This window comes from Buteo buteo, chromosome 17 (genome assembly GCF_964188355.1).
Source record: "Buteo buteo chromosome 17, bButBut1.hap1.1, whole genome shotgun sequence".
NCBI classification, from domain to species: domain Eukaryota; kingdom Metazoa; phylum Chordata; class Aves; order Accipitriformes; family Accipitridae; genus Buteo; species Buteo buteo.
In genome coordinates this window covers 13,955,549-13,967,926 of record NC_134187.1, presented here as the reverse complement: position 1 = coordinate 13,967,926, position 12,378 = coordinate 13,955,549, and positions in this window count along the sequence as shown.

Sequence of the window (12,378 nt, the reverse complement as noted above, 5' to 3'; positions counted from 1 at the left end):
AAAGTCAGATTTTGTGGATGCTGACAATATTAGCAGGTTCAAAAAGAAATTAGTGAAATTCATAAACTGTGAGTGGATTCTTAGATCTAAAAGTAGATACATAGTATCTACTTACATTTCATAAAAATTATGAATTTATACAGCTTCATAGAAAAAATTCATAGGTATAATAGTGGATGTTAAGAGGAAAAAAGTAATAGAGTATGCTCTCATATCCTAATACACCAGTTCTGGAAGCTGGATCAGTTTGAGCAAACGGACTACAAAAAGTGGATAGATTTTTCAGTATGCTTGAATTAAATCTTGTATTGCCACTATTGAAGGTGCTGAGCTACGTAGACCACTGGTTTGATCTATGAGAAAATTCTTTACATTCTTTTTTAAATGTAACTGCCTTAGTCATTCTCGCTTCATGTTTTAGCTAGTGCGTGCAGTTTGGATCTGTCCATCAGTTATACCACTGTGGATGAGAGCTGAGACAGAACTCCTGCTTTTCAAGCCTAAGCTGCAAATACATCACTATAAATATCAACCTTGACCTTTATAATACTGTTTAGCCTTTGCATTCTAGCCTGCAAAGCATGAGTTGGTCAGTCAGTATAAATCCTTAGACGGGAAAGAAAACTTTGGTGATGGACTCATCAAATTGGCAAAGATGTAGTAGCTGAAACTAGATGAAATCTGTCTAGGAAAAAAGAAACAATATTTAACACCTGTTGGCATTGGTCATTGGAACAAGAGCTGTGGAGAATTCACCAGCTCTTCTTATTGTTGGATATCTGTTCCACTGCAGAACAAGGATTTACAAGGATATTCCAATAGACTGTGTTGTACAGCAGACCAGATTTAGAGGATTTTTCTAGTCTTCTTCAGGATCTACAACCTCTAAATGTGTAAAACAGCCAAAGTTCATCCCATTCTTTGAGATGCATTAAGAAATAGTCACCTACCAGAAAAAAGTGTACATACACAAACAGCCAGTATCAGGTTTCCCCTTGGAGATATTAGTAATTATTTTAAGTTTGTTGGCAAACCAAAGTGTATTCAAATTTCAACTACCTGATAAGACCATTAAAATACACGTGTTGTGGGTTAACCCTGGTAGGCAGCTCAGCCCCACACAGCTACTTGCTACTTCCCCCCCAACCCCGGTGGGATGGGGGAGAGAATTGGAAGCGTAAAAGTGAGAAAACTAGAGATTTGAGATAAGGACAGTTTAGTAGGTAAAGCAAAAAGCTGCCTGCACAAGCAAAATAAAACAAGGAATTCATCCACTACTTCCCATGGGCAGGCAGGTGTTCAGCCATCTCCAGGAAAGCAGGGCTCTATCACACGTAACTGTTACTTGGGAAGAGAAATGCCACCACTCTGAATGTCCCCCCCTTCCTTCTTCTTCCCCCAGCTTTATATGCTGAGCATGATGTCATATGGTGTGGAATATCCCTTTGGTCAGTTGGGGTCAGCTGTCCCGGCTGTGTCCCCTCGCAACTTCTTGTGCATCCCCAACTTACTCACTGTTCAGCAATAGTTAAGACTTGGGTCCGTTATCAAAACTGTTTTGGTCACAAATCCAAAACATAACACCATATGAGTTACTATGAAGAAAACTAACCCTATACCAGCCAAAGCCAGTACAATAAGGCACTGTTTCTGTTGTAAATAATCTATAATCTAGACAGAAACTAATGCAAGTGGGCTTTGTGTGACAAAACAGAAAGACAGTTGGAGCAAACAAGAAAACAAAAGTAATAGTGTGCAAATAGGACAGAAAACATAAATGTCAGTGTTCTCTTTTTCTTTTTTAATGACCACTAATGAAGCAAGATAAGAGCCAAACATAGTTCTGTAAGAGTAAAAACAGAAAGTTATTTTAAAAAATAATACTTTACTTTCTAAAACTGACCTTTCACCAAAGACAATATTGACATTAATGAACAGCATTGTGGAAAAGTAGTTTTTTTCTATTTTTCATTTTCTTCTAAATGCTTTTTTCTTCATAATCTTTTTTTTTCTTTTTTTTTTTTCTTTTTTTTTGTTTGTGTGTTTGTTTGTTTTCCTCAGGATAGAAATATCAGGAAAAAGTGATTTCATGTCAAGTGTATAGAAGAAATCTCAAACCAAGTGCTATGTGCCAACATTTTCAGCTGCTTCTTTTATTGCATTCATGCAAAATCTCTTTAGTTGCCAATTTTTCACAAAAAAAGGATATTTGTGCATGCACACTTCATGCTTGATTTTGCAGTTATCTTCTTGAAATATATTAAGGTCTGATTTAAAATTCAGTGAAGTCAATGGGACACTTTCCATTTGATTGTCATAAGATGATCAGACACAAAAAAAGGCCAGATAAAATTTTGTCCTGTATAAATCAGATGAGTATTTGCGTTGTCTTTCCATTACTCCATGTGTATTTTGTGACAGTGTTAACGACCCAAAGTGCTCTCTATATACTGAATGTTTTATCAGACCTACTCAACCTGGAATTGCCCAAAATGAAGTGTCCTTTGGCGAAGACAGTTTAAGAAATTACTTATCTGACACTCCTCTCTGCTTGTTCACAGTATTTAAAACAGGCCAGAAGGATCATACAATACAAATACCTTATTCTTTTGACCAAATTGAAAAATACATTAAAGAGAATACCATGAGGACAGAGATTTAGACTTAGACACCTGTAGTAGGGTAAAGAATTCCAATCCTGTAAATATACTCAACAAGCACAAAACTGAGTTAAAAGTATCCTTTGCAGATTTTCCCTAGAATTTCTATAGGATATTGTTTACTCTTTTCTCTGAAAAATTGAGGTATAGTAGATTCTAACATAATTCTGTTGATTAGAAGGATGACAGTTTTTCTTATCAGAAATTTCAAGACAATTTTTTTAATGTCAAGTATATTTTAGTTAATTATTGTATAAGGAATATATGAGTTATCTATTCTTTATTTGGGGAGGGTATTAATAGGAAGATATTCAAGCTTTCTATCACTTTAATTTGTACTATATGCTTTATGGTTGTGCCTCCCGATCCAGCCACAGTTTTAAGGTGAGCTAAGGAGGTTCCATTCTTTCCCTTTCTTCTGTATAATATGATGAATTCCTAACTTCTCAGTTCTCAAATTCAGATTGGGCTGCTCCCAATGTGATACACAAGCATGCGTTCCTCTCTTTTTCACACCTAAAAGATTAAGGCAATTAAAGTCTTGGGCATCTCCAGTAGTAAACCTGAAATTGAACAGTAAAGACTTTCAGGCCTTCAGTTCTGATGCTTTCTGGATTCTCTTAGCATAGTTGCTGAAACACTACCAAGGAGGTAAACAGTGAACTTATTGAACAGCTGTATTTAAGTACGGGAGAGGAAAGCAGAAGACGCTGGATTTTTCCCCTTAGTGTTGGTATCACTTCAGTTGAAGTAGATGATGTTCCCTAAATTGCAGGAGCTCAGCTCTGTCCCAGCAACACTATACCACCTGAACTTCCCCCTTACTCCCCAGATTTTCGTATTGCCTGTCCCTGGCTCTGAATTAATCATGAATTTAATTTCATTTGGTTGGTTGATGTGAGGGTCAATTTTGATCTAAATGGGTCTGTGACCTTGTAAATCCTGCTTTTACCCTCTTCTGTTATAGTCTGTGGATTTTAACTACTCTCACTGTTTTATAAGGTTGCACTCTAACTTCTGCAGGCAAAGCAACATCAGCCCAACTTTGGTGATATACTATTTGCCTCCCACTGGATGGCATGAACTTGTAATTCACAGACTCTAGTTTGTAAAGTTCTTTTGAAATCAGCAGTGCATAAAATACTTGAAGATTTGTATGAAGAAACTAACTTTGTGAGTCTGCTCACCATCAAATGCATTAAAAATTTCAATGAATGCTTTGAAAACGTTACTACATCAGCAGGCAACCAATACTAAAACACTGTAAATTTGCCACTTGAAAAAAAATCTCTAGTAATAAAACCAGTCAATCAATATTCACACATCAGAAAAATTAAAATTAAGTTCAAACTTTTGATAAGGTTTGATGTCTCTGTCTCTTATTCTTCTTTAACCATGGCAATCAAAATATCAGTTGGATTGTTCATTTCCACCTCCAGATAAAAATTCCTTCCAAGGATATAAAGAAAAAATCCAGTAGACTTTTATGAAAACTATGTTATCATACAGAAGAGCACTAAAAATCAGGCACAAAGTGACTTAAGGGTATATTTACATGACGGATTGATGCACCCTGCAGAAATACCCAAGCTACAATAGAACCAGCCAGCTCAGGTGGCAAAAGAAAGGGACAAACTCCCCATTTGCTCCTTCTGTGTTTCTGTGGTGGGTTGACCCTGGCTAGATGCCAGATACCCACCAAAGCTGCTCTATCACTCCCCCCCCCACACCCCCCCGCCGTTGGACAGGGGAGAGAAACTATAACAAAGGGCTTGTGGGTCGAGATAAGGACAGGAGACTTCACTCACCAATTACCATCACGGGCAAAATAGACTCAACTTGGGGAAAATTAACTCAATTTATTACCAATCAACCAGAGTAGGGTAATGAGAAATAGAACCAAATCTCAAAACACCTTCCCTCCACCCCTCCCTTCTTCCCAGTGTCACGACCCAGACTGGAGAGATCAGGGAGTCCTGTTTAATTTGAAATTCCCTCGGGCTAAATTAAGGTGAAATGACACCAAATGATCAGTTAAAGATTTTATTCATGACAAAAGCAAACTGAACTGGGGAGGCGTGGCAGTATGTGGCAGGGTTTCTCACAACGGGAACTGGCATAGGACTACTTCTGTAAACTGTGTAACCATATAGATCAATTCAGGGAACAAGGAGATCCCTCCCGTGAACCGAGTCCCGAGGTTCAGAGCAGACCCCCTTGCTTTCCAGACTCCTCCTCAGAGAAGGGCCCAGGGGCGGCTGGATCTACGCTTAGTCTCAGACTTGGTCAACGTTTTATATCTTGAAACAGATGAGGTGTAGGGACTGTGGAAAAGGAAAGAGAGAAGAAGACAGAGAGAGAAAAAGGAAGAGAGAAAGATTTCACTGGTCCTGGGTCCAGTGTTGGTTCAGTCAGCCGAGGGGTCCGGTCAGCCGAGGGGTCTGGTCCCGATGGGCTTGCACGCCCGGGGCTTCAGTGTGTGTCCTTTTATCATCCTTGCCCCTCCTTTGGGCAGGCACCTGAACTCGTCAGCTTAATGAGCAGTTTGTGAGCCTTTGGGCTTGGTGCTCCTTTGTGGAGTAACTTCTGCTTCCCTGCAGACACGGCCACTGTTTGATCTTTGTATCAGAACAGGGAGCTGCGCACCCTCCAGCACGGCCTCCCCCTCCTGTTGCTGATGTCTGAGCTGATGGGCTTTTCACCTTGGTTCCCTGCTGTGCAGGGTTTGTCTTTAAGCAGAACTTGCCCCACCACAATTTTTGAGACATTAACTCTTTCAGTCTCTCACACCCAGGCACAACTTCACTCCTGGATTCCCTACCTACCCCCCGCCAGTGGCGCAGGAGGATGGGGAATGGGGTTTACGGCCAGTTCATCACATGTTATCTCTGCCGCTTCACACTCTTCCCCTGCTCCAGCGTGGGGTCCCTCCCATGGCAGAGTCCTCCACAAACTTCTCTAACGTGCGTCCTTCCCACGGGCTGCAGTTCTTCACAAACTGCTCCAGCATGGGTCCCTTCCACGGGCTGCAGTCCTTCAGGCACAGACTGCCCCAGCGCGGGTCCCCCATGGGGTCACCAGTCCTGCCAGCAAACCTGCTCCAGTGTGGGCTCCTCTCTTCATGGGGCCACAGGTCCTGCCAGGAGCCTGCTCCAGCGCGGAGTTCCCACGGGGTCACAGCCTCCTTCGGGCATCCCCCTGCTCCGGCGTGGGGTCCTCCCCGGGCTGCAGGTGGAGATCTGCTCCCCCGTGGACCTCACCGGGCTGCAGGGGGACAGCCTGCCTCACCAGGGTCTTCCCCACCATGGGCTGCAGGGGAATCTCTGCTCCGGCGCCTGGAGCACCTCCTCCCCCTCCTGCTTCACTGACCTGGGGGTCTGCAGGGCTGCGGCTCTCACATGTTCTCACTCCTCTCTCTGGCTGCCATTTCTGTGTGCCCCACAACTTTTTCTCCTTCTTAAATATGTTATCACAGAGGTGCTACCACCGTCGCTGATGGGCTCGGCCTTGGCTGGTGGCGGGTCCATCTTGGAGCTGGCTGGTATTGGGTCTGTTGGACATGAGGGAAGCTTCCAGCAGCTTCTCACAGAAGCCACCCCTGTAGCCCCCCCACTACCAAAACCTTGCCACAGAAACCCAATACAGTTTCAATACTACCTTCTTGGTTTCCTGTTCTCACATGCACACAGGGAGACAGACCATTTTCAAGGGTCTCGAATGACTTTATTTATCAGTGGTTTCATTAACTCAAGTTGTATTCAAGTTGTTTGTTTATGTTCATATCATCATTTTGAAAGAAGTAATTTTCCTCTTCAGGTTTTCATTAAGTGTATTTCCTGTCTGCACATAGCATCTGTGGGTCAACATCCTCAATATGGGATGTTCAATTTGTGCAAATCCATGTAGTTTAATGGCTGAATCTCACAGAAGTATGAAAAAACAGCAGAGTAAGATTCAGGGCCAACTTCACCCCAAATTACAAATATGAGCCAAATACAAATCCAGAATGGACATACATTATGCTCTGAGTTTGTTTGTACTTGTAATCTTGTATGAACAGCTCATCTCCTTTGATTTCAGCCTAAAATGGTGGAAAAGTGGTAGGAACACCTCTTATTTCCAACCCCAGAGGGAAAAAAAAAAAAGAAAAAAAAAGATTAATCAACCTACTGAGATTTCTGTCCTTTCATATGTTTTAAATTAAATCAACCTGTCTGCAATGATTCAGAATGAAGTATTTTAAAAAAAAAGAAAAAAAAAGACCAAAAAAACATAAGATAACATCTTGAGGAAAGTGTTGTCAAAATTCTTTTTAATTTTTCCAGCAGTGCATTAATTGAGACTGTACTCAGGAACCAAACTTAGAAATATTGTTTCATCAAAACAAATAATCAGTAGATGATCTTCTGAGGTTACATCAGGGAGCAAAAATGTTTCAAATCAATCCTCTAATATATGGCATGAATTCCATAACACAGCCTATAGAAAAGACTGGTTTGAGAGAGACATTACTCTTGGTAGATATACTTTTAAACTAATCATCTAGTGTTTTGAACTACAGAAATTTGTAATTCTTTCTTGCATACTAGAAATAAGTATGTTTAAGTAATACAGTGTCAAAGTCTGTAATGCACTACTTTAGGAGACAGAGAGATATTGCTACCCAAAAAAAAAAAAAAAAAAAAAAGCTATGCATAACCTGAAGGTAAAAATATTGAAATAAATCATTGATTATATTCTCCATTTCTGCTATTAGAGGTTTTGGTTAAACATCATTCCATACTATTGATAAGAACACATAGGTGAATAATTAAGCCATTAATAACAACCTAAAAAAAGAATGTCACTGTATTATTTCATATATGCTAAAAAACTAATTACATGTTATTTCAATGCTAATTGTACCTATTTGAGTTCTATCTACAGTTAAGAAATTCTTAACCAAATTCTTTTGTCTTCACCTAGCTTGATCACCCCACAAGCACAAGATCCATCGCAATCCTGAAACATCTGTCTTCCACCCAGCTGTGCTGACACTCCCAGGATGACACATCCTAGCATGACCTAGATCATAGTACTGTTGGGGACAAAGGAACAACCCTGCAGCCCTTCCCTAGGTTAAAGACAAACTGATTTAAATATGTCTCAGCACTGAAGATAGTGCATTAAATTGTCCAAGTGGCTTTAAAGACATAGGACAGCTTATTTCCCTTCTGAAATCCACCTCAAAGAGAATGAAAGGATCTGTGCATGAATGATGAAACATTTTGTCACTGGGTATGTTTTTTGCTTGTTAAACTTTCATTTTCTTCACTTTAGGTTGGATGGAACCAACATCTAGAATACTTCAGTCTCTTCAGTAGCAGCTCTTTTCGACATAAAGTATTTTTTAATTTAAGTATTTTTTAATTTCAGTCACAATAGAGCAATAGTACAGATACAATCTGTGTGTTTGTAACCTCTTTTGTGTTTTGGATCCATCTTTATCCAAGTATGTTGCATTATGTCTTAAATGGCTAATTTAATTTGTTGCATGAGAGTCCTTAGCTTTCAGTTCAGCTTAGGGTGGTTGCTTTGCCTATTGACTATATTGTTCTGCTACACTGAATTAAAGACATCTTGAAAGAGTGTTCTTGTACTAATGTTTCCAACTTCCCTTTAGGGTCTCAGTAATTATTGTTTTGTAATTTAACAGAATGGAGTTGTGCACAACAGATAGATAAAACCCAAACAAATAAAATCCACTTTAAAATATATTTCAATCAACCATAGAGAGCTTAGTATTCAGTACTCATAGTTTCAGGTAACAAAATCTAAAATTCTGTTCTTTTCCAACTCATTTGCTGAATAAAATGAATCAATTGAAGTAAGTTTCACAATAACCTCTACAATAAGTGCAGATCAATCTGACTTGTTGATAACTTAGGATCTCAATAGTGCAGATGATGCAATTTACATTTAAGATCAATATCCTCAAGGCAAGGATAAAATATTAATATATAGCATGCCAGTGAATCCTAAAATTTTTATAATTCAGAAATAGGAGGAAACTTAATCTTAACAGAGGGTACAAATATCCCCTTTTATACACTTGTACTTTTAAATTGGTTGTAGCATTCTTGTGTTTGTAGTAAATTCTCCAAGGACATGATCTTTCTGTAGCTGTGAAAGAATAGGTAGACAAGTCTTTAAATCTCATTACAGTTTGTTGTAGCCCTCAATAGCCAATATGGCTTTTCATGAAGTGCTCCTCTGAGAAATCTCATTATAAAGTTCTCCCTTCAATAATCCAACTACTTTACTGTTTGGATGCTTGTGCTTTACTACAAAGTTAAGAAATAATGCTGAATTCTTTTGGGGTCCATCAAGCTCTATTAAAATGGCAATAATAGATAGATATATTTAAACTAAGAATAAACAAGGTATGAAATATTTATTTTACTTTTTAAAATACCCTTTGAAAGTAGTCAGTTAACTATTAATTTACCCAAATGAGGTAATGTTGTGCTATTCTACTTTGCTCTTCTGCAGTCTCCCAGGTTTGTCAGAATGGTAGAACCAATATATGTTACATCCATATAGTCACTGCTTGATTAAGAGATGGAACCAAAGCCTATAGCAGGAGTGGATTTATCAGAAGAAGTAGGTAATATTGGCCATAGCCTTCCTCATCAGCTGTGGATTGAGAAAACAGTGCTTCTTGAGGGAGAAAGAGGACGTGCTCGTGTCATAAGTTACAACAAGAGGTTGCAACACCTCATCAGCAGTGGAGCCAGACCAGCCCTACGCTGAAGCTAGGGCCCCAGCCACCATCATTCCCTCTGCTCCACATTTCAAACGTTAGGAATGCAGAGAGCTTAAGGTTGTATAGGAAGTATCGACACATGAGTCCAAAGTCACTTTGCCCCAACTAAACACAGAATCCAAAGTACTTGGAAGCCACGGCCTGTACTCGGGTTGAATCTAGAAGAGGCAGTGTGAGTCCAGAAGTCTCATTCGCTGCTGTCCTTAATAGTTCAGGTGCAATGCAGAGCGCTGAACATGGACAGACTGCTTCAACAGCAGAAGCTATATTTGCATTGTTCTCTGTGTAAGTATATGTGCCCAGAGAGAGTTGGAAGAGAGCTCAGAAAATAGCCCACTTGTTTTGAATTCTCATCATTCATTTTGCTGAAATATTTTTTTATTTAAAATGGCTTCACAAAATGTAATGGAAGCATGCCAAAAAATGCACTAAACATCATTGAAGTCACACCTTGCAAGTTGCAACGGAAGTATATAGGTGAAACTCAATGAAAAATACTCATTTTCCTAAAGCTGATTACTTCAGATGCATGGCTGATTACTATTTCAACAAAATAAATGGGACAATTAGAGAACACTATTACTGGACACTGATAAAAACAGAAGCTGAACAAACAACAAATCAAAATGATCCCATACAGTGCAATATCCTCATACATTTGCTGTTGTAGTAATGTAAACATCATTGAAATTCATGCCAAAAAATTTTGGATGGTTTATGCACTACAAAGAAAAATGAAAAGCAAACAGAATAAAATGCAAACTCTTAAGAATGATAAAAAGCTGCTATCAGGTAAATGAAACAAGTTGATACACCATTAAATGTACTTTACAAACTCATTTGTGTCATAATACCAATGTAGCTGGCTGTGCTCCAGAACCTGGGGAAGCAGGCATGTTGCCACAAGTTGGTTTTTTTCCACAAACAATACGTCCTGTCACCTCTCTGAATCATAGTATATCAGTGTCTTTTTTCACAGCTTTGACTGTGATCTTTAAGTATTCACTTGGTACAGTCACAGCCCACTATAAAGATGAATATTACTTCATTTGGCAGGATTTCAGTGAAGGGTGTACTTATATTTCTATGGGAAAACCAGTTAACTGCATTCTGCTAGGTCAGGCAGCAGCGGATCCTTTGATCACTGAATCCACTCGAACAATTTTGTGCACAATCTCCATACATCATCACTGCAGAATATATAAGTTAAGACTAGCAACCTTACTCAAATCCAAAGACATACTCTGAGGACTAATTTTTAATACCAAATGTATTAGAATTTTTAAAGCTCTGATCTTCTGAATCTTTCAGTATGATGAGTATTCAGGAGTATTGTGAATAAGATGAGATGTAAAGACCTTATCAAAGCTTAAAGAGGCCAATATAAACCTATTATGTCTCTAGCTGCAACTAAGGGACCAATTAGTAGTAGCTGACATAGAAGACTGCAGCCCAGTTAAAAAAGCAGCCAGAGGGGTCAGGATCTATTTCAGAAAAGGACCTCAGATAATATATGTAGTTTTTAAAAAAAAAGTATGATGAAGAACACAAAAGTAAGTGGTATCTATTAGGGACAATGGTAGGAGTAACCCAGGGAAGAAGAAAGAGAGGACCTTTGTACGCTACTGACTCCTTTGTCTCTTATCTACAGGGGAGGAAAAACTGGCCTTTAAATGTAAAGGACAAGAAGTGTCAACTTTCTGTACTTGGAAGGGCTGAAGTATGGGAATCAGGTCCAGCAGACATTAGGCTTTGTTTGTACTTTCTATTACTGCTTTGATTTCCCCATTTCTGAGTCGTTTGAACTGGCTGGAATAACTCTAGCATGTCCTTTCAAAAGAAAGTGAAAATGGATCATGCCCCTGCAGCTTTGAAGTGTTGCCTCTGTAATATACTATCAGACTGACCAGCTGAGCTGAATGATTTAAAACTTTCATAAGGCTAATACTGCACAAAGAAACAATGAACAGAGCAAGGTCCTCTCCCTGAATGGTGAAGTCAGCAAATTTGCTATATTCAGTTCCATTTTGCTGTTTGTCTTCAATGCAGATATGTTGGTATAGCATTTCAATCACATTTCAGAAGGGATAATGGAAGGCTTTTTTTCAGATGCATCTTCAGAGGTAGGAGTGTTCCTTCTCCTCAAATATTCTATAAGGGAACTGTTAAGGGACTATTTTTCTACTTTTCTACGTGGGGAAAAAAATCCAGCCTTGAATTCCTGAATTGGCCTATTCATATAATCTTCTCATCTATTTATTCCTTGGGATCTCTTTGAAATCAGGACAGCAAATCTGAAGTGAAGAAACCTGCAAGGATCCCTTTCTTTGTTGCTAGGTTATTTCAAGAACTGAAGTTAGCTTATTTAAAGGCAATTAAAAGTCCACTGAAATACTGCATGTGTCTTTACAGGGCAGATATGTCTCTTAAATTTTCTTTCTTGCTTTGCCATTTCTGTCGGAATAGGCCAAAAAGTGCTAACTGTTACAAGAATACCTGTGGGTTTAGTTCTCAATCCCACAAATAATATGGAATTATCTATTAAGTTTTGTAATATAAAAATAAAATTTTGGAAAGCAACACTAGCTGCTGTATTTTAGCCTGTTGATGTTAAGGTGTTATTTTTCTAATACAAACTTTTCAAAAGCCGGTGTCAGGAGTATCCTTAATATTAACTCTTAAAATCATGAGGTTTTCCAAACCCAAAATTTTCTACTTAAATGTTAGCTTTTATTTTACTATTTTCTTCCTCTCAAATTTTTCTAGCAGTTCCTGGTCTGTCACCTTGTGCACTGCATTGTGGAATAGATATGCAAACACAAACATCAATAGAAATTTAAGGGATTAACTATTACACTGGAACATCATTGGTCACTCTTCATTTTTACCACCTTCTCATACTCATATCAACAT